This window comes from Canis lupus, chromosome 25, assembly GCF_003254725.2.
Source record: "Canis lupus dingo isolate Sandy chromosome 25, ASM325472v2, whole genome shotgun sequence".
NCBI lineage: Eukaryota > Metazoa > Chordata > Mammalia > Carnivora > Canidae > Canis > Canis lupus.
In genome coordinates this window covers 43,839,323-43,849,043 of record NC_064267.1, presented here as the reverse complement: position 1 = coordinate 43,849,043, position 9,721 = coordinate 43,839,323, and the positions used below count along the sequence as shown (strand labels likewise).

The window sequence follows — 9,721 nt, the reverse complement described above, 5'->3', positions numbered from 1 at the left end:
CCTCCGCTGCTTGAGCATAGTAAATGGCATGTGCCAAGAGCTGATCCAGACCAGACAGGCCACGTCTCGACTGCACGCTCAGACTGACTTCGCGTCTGCTTTGCTAAGGTCCTACCCCCTTGTTGTATCCTGTTTGTTGTGCGACTTTGTGTCGCACTTTGCTTTGTGTGACATGTAAGAAGCCAAGTTTAAACGCACAGTGAAGGAAATATCCTTGAGTCCGGAATCCTGAACCTGCTTTCCCATCATGTTAACCTCGCTTTATGATTCAATATAATCATAATTAAGACACTGTGGAAAGACACAACCCGTGTGTGTGTATCACAGCGCGCCCACCAAAGTGCTCCAACTCTAAATTCTCCCAGTTAAACCTTCTGAGTTGCCACGCATCTGACCCCTATGGCCCTCTGGGACTCTTGGGGAAACCGAGGCAGAGAAGTGGCTCCCCAAAATGGTGAAACTGACCACCTATAAATAAGGCAGCTGAAGACTGAGCCACGTTTAATCTGACTTGGAAAAATGGGAAAATGTAGCATGTTTTGCACATCAGCATTGCAGAGCAAATCCATACACTGCTACCCGAGTTTGGAGCTCTGTGAGCAACTGGGATCTCCCAGGGGCCATGTCAGGTGCATAGACTGTTTGTTTTTTTATAATTTTTTTAAAGACTTGTATTTATTTATTCAGAGAGAGAGAGAGAGAGAGAGAGAGGCAGGGACACAGGCAGAGGGAGAAGCAGGCTCCATGCAGGGAGCCTGACATGGGACTCAATCTCGGGTCTCCAGGATCAGGCCCTGGGCTGAAGGTGGCGCTAAACCACTGAGCCACCCAGGCTGCCCCATAAGACTGTTTATTGCTGTCTCCTTGATCTTGGGCTCCAAAGGCAGAATCGGTAAGGGGCTGAGCCCCATGTGCTCAGGGAGAAGCCCAGGTCCTGACAGATCTGAGGTTGATGCCTTCGCCCTACGAGTTCCTGATCCAGGCTGCTTCTGTTATAAAGGGAGTCATTGATCAGATATAAGCTCAGGTAGGAAAAAGCCACCGGGATCTGCCCTCCCTTCTCATTGAGTTGTATTTTAATAACTTGATATCATTTTCTGGATAAGCTGGTTATTCGTGTCTCCAACAGCACCCCACAGGATGCTTTAATGATTGTGGTGGGTGGTTGGTAACGCCTGCTTTAAATTTTTCATGTTAAAAAAAATAAAGCTGGATCTCTACCTCACACCTTAGTCAATTCCAGCTATAAAAATGTACTCATAGACCAACACACACAAAACTCCATAAGAGTATGAGAGTATGGGAGGGGAGGGATAGGCAATGTTTATTTAATCTTGGGAAGTAAATGAGTAGGCCTTTCTAAAAATGAACCAAAGCGAAAAAAAAAAAAATTAAAAATATAATGGGCTATGGAGTGCCTGGGGGGGCTCAGTTGGTTAAGCATCTGATTCTTTTTTTTTTTTTAATTTTAATAGTTTTTTTTAAGATTTTATTTATTTATTCATGACAGACACAGAGAGACAGAGAGAGGCAGAGACAGACAGAAGGAGAAGCAGGCTCCATGCAAGGAGCCCGACGTGGGACTCGATCCCGGGTCTCCAGGATCACACCCCGGGCTGCAGACGGCGCTAAACCGCTGGTCCTAAGCATCTGATTCTTGATCTCAGTTCGGGTCTTGATTTCAGGGTTGTGAGTTCAAGCCCCATGTTGGGTTCTACATTGGGCATAGAGACTACTTAAAATAAAGCTTACGAAAAAAAAAATAAAAATAAATAAAAATAAAAAAACAAAAAAATAAATAAAAAAATAAAGCTTACGGGGGATCCTTGGGTGGCTCAGCGGTTTAGCACCTGCCTTTGGCCCACGGCGCGATCCTGGAGTCCCGAGATCGAGTTCCACGTCGGGCTCCCGGCATGGAGCCTGCTTCTCCCTCCTCCTGTGTCTCTGCCTCTCTCTCTCTCTCTCTCTCTCTCATGAATAAATAAATACATCTTTTAAAAAAATAAAGCTTAAAAATGATGGGTTTACAATGAGATACCACCTCACACAGATCAGAATGGCTAAAACAAGTCAGGAAACAACAGATGTTGGCAGGATGCGGAGAAAGGGAAATCCTTGTACACCGTGGGTGGGAACGCAAGCTGGTGCAGTCACTTTGGAAAACAGTATGGAGGTTCCTCAAAAAGTTTAGAATAGAGCTACCCTATGATTCAGCATTTGCACTACTGGATATTTACCCCCAAAGTTACAAATGTAGTGATCTGAAAGGACACTTGCACCCTAATGTTTATAGCAGCATTGTCCACAACAGCCAAACTATGGAAAGAGCCCTGATGTCCATCAACAGATGAATGAATAAAGAAGACGTGGTGTAGATATACAACGGAATACTACTCAGTCATCAAAAAGAAATGAAATCTTACCATTTGCAACAACATGGATGGAATGAGAGGATATTAGGCTAAGTGAAATAAATCAATCAGAAAAAGACAATTATACGATCCCACTCATATGTGGAATTTGAGGATCATAGGAGAAGAGAAGGAAAAATAAAACAAGATGAAATCAGAGATGGAGACAAACCACCAGTCTCTCTCTCTCTCTCTCTCTCTCTCTCTCTCTCTTTTCAGACTCTCTTAATCATAGGAAACAAACTGAGGGTCACTGGAGGGGAGATGGTTGGGGGATGGGGTAACGGAGTGATGGGCATTAAGGAGGGCATGTGATATAACGAGCACTGCGTGTTCTAGAAGACTGATGAACCACTGACCTCTACCTCTGAAACCAATAATATGTTGTATGTTAATTAGTTGAATTTAATAAAATTTAAAAATAAAAATAGATAAAAACAATGGGTTTGACTATATACAAATTTGAAATTTCTATATGTTACTATTCACATGGATTTAAAAGTCAAAGCAAAAACTGAGAAACAACATTTCAACACGTGAGAAGCAAAGGGATTATGTTCCCAGTATATGAATAACTCTCACAAACCAATTAAAAGTAAAAGAATACTCTGATGGAAAATATGCAATGGATATGACGTGGTAATTGACCAAGAGTTGTAAGTGGCCAGTGACCCCATGAGAGGATGTTCAACCTCACTGGTAACCAAGGGAAGATTTCAAAAGAAGAAAAGAAAAATAGGAGGAAAAAGAAAACCACACACATAGCACCATCACCATAGAACCCATAAGGTATCTTTTCTTACCTACTAGATGAGCAAAGGTGAAGAAAACTGTAACACCCACTGGGGGTGAGGGTTCTCACACTGCTTGTCACATGCTACTGGAAACAGTGTAAGTACTACAAACCTTTTGGAGGGTAGTCCTCAATATGTTTCAGAAGACTTAATAGACGGACACCTTTTGACTTAGCCATGCTCCTGTTACCCGGGAGCTGGCCTTGAGAGAAGGGATACCATCTCCCTTGGCCGCTCCATCCAGAACAGTGAGACCAGCAAAACCTCTTAATTTCCCCAACAGAGCCAGAGACTGGCCAGCAAGCACAGCATAGACAGCCCAGGGTCACTCACTGAGAAGCACCTGCTTCCTTTTGGCCAGAGGCAGCCATCACATCCCTCGAGAACTGCTCTAGGCCTCTCCTTATGGCAACACTAGACCCAGCTGACCCAACCATCCCCTCTGGAGCACAGCAAAGCAAGCACATTCTTCCACCACTGTCTCCATCCTTCACTTCCCATCCCAGGACATCTGACAGTGGAAACACCCAGTCACTGCAGGAGCAGCCCCCTCCACCCCCACTTACCTGGATGGGGTCTCATCCTCCAGACCCATTAAGATAATTGTGATATACTGCAAGATCTAAGCTCATCTGTAGTCATGTCGATACATTTATAATAGTCAACAGTGGAAACAACCTACAAATCCATCAATAAAAGAAGTGACTAAGTAAATAAGATCTCCATGCATTAGGATGCCATGGAAAATGAGGACACAAACCTACTAGAGTTGTGCAGGAGGAAGGGGTGGTTAGATGACCTGAGCCCATCTGTGCCAAGTGCCCAGGACAGCACAAGGCATACAGAAAGTGCTCAAGAGTTGTGGGTAAGAGGAAAAGGAGGCTACAAAGCAGTGTTACAGTCCAATTGCACTTTATTATTAAAATATATGTATCCTGGGGCACCTGAGTGGATCAGGTGGTTAAGCATCTGCCTTCAGCTCAGGTCATGATCCTGGGGTTCTGGGATCAAGCCCCACTTCAGGCTCCCTGCTCAGTGGGGAATCTGCTTCTCCCTCTGCACCTCCACCCCCCACCACAGTACTCTCTTTCTCTTTCTCAAATAAATAAATAAAATCATTTTAAATACATACATACATAAAATATATGTATCTATATGTGTTTATATACACAGAAAAATATATGAAAAGATATAACCCAAAATGTGCAGAGTGCCTGTTGTGGGGTGGTGGGCCTAGAGGTAATCTTCTCCTTCACATCTATTTGTATCTTTTGTGTTGTCTGTGTTAATATGATCATGTAATACTTCATACTTTTTTTAATGATTCAGGAAATGGACAAGAAAAAAGATTTCAAGGATTTTCTGGTCAACCTTAATATGAAAAATCTTGACACATTAACTTGGTAATGGTGTACAAGTTATATAGTACTCAGAAAGAAACTATTTTCATTTTTTAAAGGTAGAATAAAATAAAACATTCATATTATAAAAAATTACAATGCCTGGGGCCTGCTTGGGGGATGAGCCCCTGGGAAGTCCATCCTCTACCAGCCCCTGAGCTGGAGGATCTGAACTACTTTCTGTGGAAAAGTCGACTCCCCACAGGTAGTTCCCTGGGTTTAACTGGCATCAGTGACAGAGCCCAGAGACAATGCTCATGAACAGTTCTAGGCTGGCCACCTCACAGGAAAGAGATTTCTTTCTTGTCAGTTCCAGGTAGGAAAAAAAAAATCCCTGGGCCTGGCTTGGGTCACATACCGATCCTTGAATCCATCATATGGCCAGGGGGATGCAACCTGTTGACCCCTTTCTCCTCTCCCTTTGGTACCAGTTACCAAATTTCCTTTGGAGACCCACTCTGTCCTCTTTCCCTCGGATTTTCTGAAGCTACCAATCTCTATACTCCATCTCTAGGTCCCAGAGACGAGCACTTGGGCTAATACTGGCCAATCCATGAAAAACCATCTTCCTGGCCACAGTAACTAGGGACTCAAATGAAACAAGACCAGTTGTCCTTCTTTAAGATCCTATCTAGACAGGTATCTTCCTGAGGGTATCTCCCTCCTCACCTCCATTCCTTGACACCTGGAGAGAGATCCTCTACAGTAGGAGACAATATAGACACTACACAGAGACAGAGCTGAGCTATGGGAGAGAGAGAGACTTGCCCTCATTTGAATCACTATACCTGGTTGTGATCAGCTAATAGCATCCCCCTCTGTAGACTTCCCAGTTATGCAAGTGATAAAGTCCCTCAGAGCTTTACTTGGGTCTCTGCCATTGACAAATTCAGCAGCCTGGGCCTGATGAGATCTGAACCATGTCCGCATGTCTATGATCAAAGAAACAAGTTATTGAGATTGGCATACCCCAATAAAACCAGGGTGTTGGAATGGAGGAGTAACTCCAGGAGGGTTACTGCACAGGGACAGAGCAAACAATCATGGCAAGAGTAGAGAAAACATCGTTGATCAAATAATGAGGGGGGGTTATCTACTTCTATCGGCATATTACAAATCAGTTGCCAAAAAAGAAAGAGTACATAGAAAATTCAGATAATAAAGTTGCATATATGATACTCTGTACCTTACCAAAAAAAAAAGCTCTATTTGTAAGTTTCCATAAAATATTTTTAAAATATTATATATTCAAGGGCCCCTGGGTGGTTCAGTCAGTTAAGTGTCTGACTCTTGATCTCAGCTCAGGTCTTGATCTCACAGTTGTGGATTTAAGTCCTGTGTTGGGCTCCACACTCAGAGTGGAGACTACTTAAAAAACAAACACATATGAATATATATTTTTTTAAGATTTTATTTATTTATTTGTGAGAGACACAGAAGAGAGGCAGAGACATAAGCAGAGGGAGAAACAGGCTCCCTACAGGGAGCCCCATGCGGTACTCGATCCCAGGACCCTGGGATCACCACCTGAGCCAAAGGCAGAGGCTCAACCACTGAGCTACCCAGGCGTCCCACAAATAAATAAATAAATAAATATATATATATATATACACACACACACACACACACACACACACACACACACACATATCTCAGGCTCCCTGCTCAGGGGGGAGCCTGCCTCTCCCTCTATCCCTCCCCCCAGCTCATGCTTACTCTCTTCTTTCTCAACTGAATAAAAATTTTTTAAAAGGCTTTAATAAAATGTTGAAAGAAATAATTATCTCTACATTCATATGCGGAATGGATAGTAATGTCACAAGAATAACAAATCCTTACTCATGCTATTTACCACAGAACATTCCAGACAGGTTAAAGTTAAATATTCACATGCATACACACAACCATTTAAAAAAAAAAAAAAAACCAAACCCACAACAGAAGAATAGAAAAGCATGGGCTCACTCCATCTACTGAGACATGGGTGTCAGGACAAAGTGTGGGTTTCAGAGCAAACAGATCTCTGGGTTTCGGGTCCCATTTGAGCTGCTTACTCAAATACTTAACTCTTCTAAGCTCAATTTCCTCTCTGTTTTCCTACCTGACGTAGGTAGAAAATACCCAATTCACTAGAATCAAAGCCACTTCATGGTATGCACTTTTAGTTTCTGCAGTGGATTTTTCCAGGCTGGGTACTAGAGATGCAGTGGGGCATCTCTGGAACAGATGGCCCCCAGGGAGAGAGAGCTGAGTGAAGGAACTGTCCAAGCATGTAATTAAAGTATGGGAGGCTATGAGAATAGAATACATTTTTTAAAAAAATTTGTAAACATCTGTATATAAAACTAGAGAAAAACAATGGAGTAGAAGAATATTTCACGGTATATATGAAAAAATAATAATATTGAAATATTTTACAAGCTGATAAAAATATTTTGAAAACTCTTAGAAATTAGAGGAAGACAACTTAAAGCACTCTGAGGGTCTTGGGCAAATACAAACAAGGCTTCAGGATTAGCAGAGGAACTAGAAAGAGAATTCACTCAGTCGGTATGTAGCACTGGCCTGGAGTTGGCACAGAGCTACCAAACCACAGAGAGCTCACATCATCAAATCCTCCAACTGGCAATTCCTCTGATTGAAGAAAGAAAGAAAGAAAGAAAGAAAGAAAGAAAGAAAGAAAGAAAGAAAGAAAGAAAGAAAGAAAGAAGAGAGAGAGAGAGAGAGAGAGAGAGAGAGAGAGAGAAAGAAAGAAAGAAAGAAAGAAAGAAAGAAAGAAAGAAAGAAAAGAAAGAAAGAAAAGAAAGAAAAAAGAAAAAGAAAAAAGGAGAAGAGAGGCAGGGAGAGAGCAGGGAGGGTAAAGACAGAAGGAAGGAGGGGAGTGAGGGAAGGAAGAGAAAATTTCTATTTGTAAAGAGATGTTTTTACCTGCGTAATTTGTATATACACAGTAAACAGCCCAATCCTGACCGTGAAGGATTATATTGCAGACTGTGCAGTTCCATGGGAAAAGCCATACAAAATGACAGTGCATGAAAAAGTTGATCACAAGATATTCCGTATACTTTAGATTCCGTCTACAGGCAAATTTTGGAGGATCTGAAAACCTAGGAAAGTAATAGGCAGATGGTATTATACTGGTGGAGGTATTTAAACATTTTGACGTTGCTTGGACATTTCTGTTGACCTTGCACTGTAACCCTGGCTAAGTATTCTATACACGCTCACCCAAAAAATCAATTAAAGAAAGAACGTTCGTCACTCCACCCAAATTAAGCTTGACACTGCCCAGGCCATCTTGAGGCTGGCTTCCTAGCCTCAGCCTGAGGTTTCCGAGCAAGTGAGACCGTGTGTGCGGAGGGCAGAGGCTGGCAGGGCCGGCGGCGGGGGCTCCTCCTGGGGGACACAGCTGCCCGCAGGGCCCGGCCTGGCGAGGCCTGGGGAGCGTCTTATCGCATGAGCTCATGCGAAAGCCCCACGCCTCCAGGTCTCCAGCGAACATTTGCCATTCCTTTCCTGTCACCACCCAGCTCTGTGCCTGTGCCCATGAGCTCATAGTACTGGGCAAGTCCTCCTGGGGTCAGATAACTGCCAGGGGCAGCTCCTTTCCCAGCCTCCTGCCTCTGCCCTGTGCCTCCGAGAGACGCAGGCTGCCCGACTCCCGCCCTGTGGTCCGCACAGCTCACCCTGTGAGCTCAGCAGAAGTCTGGGGGGGTGGGGAGGCCCCTGTCCCAGCCTCGCCTCCGTCTGGGAACTGCTCGGCCGCGTAACCAGGTAGACCTCACCTGGACCCCAGGCCCTGCCCACGTCTGAGCCACTGTCTTGTTTCTGTCTCAGTTCCAGACTCCGCAGCAAGCCTGAGCCTCCTGCCGCCTCCCAGGTGGGTGTCAGCAGAGGAGGCGCTGGGCGAGGGGAGTGCGTCAGCTGTGAGGACCCCCCCACTGGAGCCACAGGTGGAGGCTCTGTCTGTCCCGCTGCTGCTGCTGCTGCGAGGGGAGGTTTCTCAGGTGCGTAGAGCTGGCTCGTGCCCCAGGGACCCGTGTGTGCCAGGCCTCCCGCTGCTGAGACTCCAAGGGGAGTCCCAGAGGCCTTCGCCGGGTCCGCTGAGAAGACAACCGCCACATACCTTTGCTCGGGTATGTCACCCCTGGCACCACCGAGCCCCACGCAGCCAGCTCGGGCCTCCGACCACCTAATTCCCGCGGCCACCTGAGAGGCCTGGTTTCCAGACACCAGAGCCCTCCGGCTCCCCAGACCTTATGACCGCAGTGCTCCCAACCAACCTGGCCCTATCCCCTCCAGACCTCCCAGAAATTAAAGAAGGAAAGAATGGGAAGAGGGCACAGTGTGGCCCCAGAGAAACGGCCGCTGACAGATGTGACAAAGGCCCCAGAACTCTGAGCACTGCCCCCCCCACGCCCAGAAAATGGCGGCGAGGGGCCGAGGAGCTGCGTCGTGCCTCTGCCAACTGCACACCACGTTCCCACGGGAGCCGCTCAGCACAGGGTGGAGACAGCTGTTCCTCTCAGCAGATGTTCTCGCGGGAAGCAGGGGCTCCCTCCCAAGCCCGATCCCCGTGACCCCCTGGAGTCCGGCCAGCTCCCCCGTAGGCCTGTGCAGCCTGTGAGGCCCGGTGTGTGGCTGAGGGCAGATCAGAGCCGGCGGGGCGTGGGGTGGCGCTGCTGGCGGCTTTGCCAGCACCTTCCCGCTGGGAGGGCAGAGGCTGTCTCTGCTGGCTTTACACCCCTGTGCATTTATGAAGCACCTACTGTGTGGCGGGCAGTGTGCAAGGAACTGAAACTGCTGAGGTAGACATAGGTGTTCCTCAAGAAGCCACAGATGGTGGCATTGGGGCTGTGACAGCCACAGGCTCAGGAGCCGTGAGGACTCTGAGGCTGGGCCCCTGCTGACTGTGGGGAACCAGAGTCTATAGGGACGAGCAGGCCCAGGGAGAGCCCCGGCACTCAGCAGGACCATCACACCAGAAGATTCCCGGGCCATCCCACATCGTTTCAGATCCTGCCAGGTCCTGGTGCCAGAAACAGGCCTGCCTTGGAGGCTCTCCTGCTTCAGCGCGGCTCAGAAATCAGTCCCGATTGTCACGCATCCTTCTCCA

General features: G+C 46.4%; 1 long non-coding RNA gene across 1 annotated transcript; it reads right to left on the bottom strand.

Annotated features, from left to right (window-relative positions):
• Window positions 1-692: 692 nt before the first annotated feature.
• On the bottom strand, window positions 693-9,146 carry LOC112669898 (uncharacterized). Its single transcript, XR_004818942.2, has 5 exons — window positions 8,732-9,146; window positions 7,534-7,712; window positions 5,394-5,537; window positions 3,772-3,883; window positions 693-989 (listed from the first exon to the last, which is right to left on the bottom strand). It is a non-coding gene; the product is annotated as an uncharacterized LOC112669898 (long non-coding RNA).
• Between the last annotated feature and the right edge of the window lie 575 nt (window positions 9,147-9,721).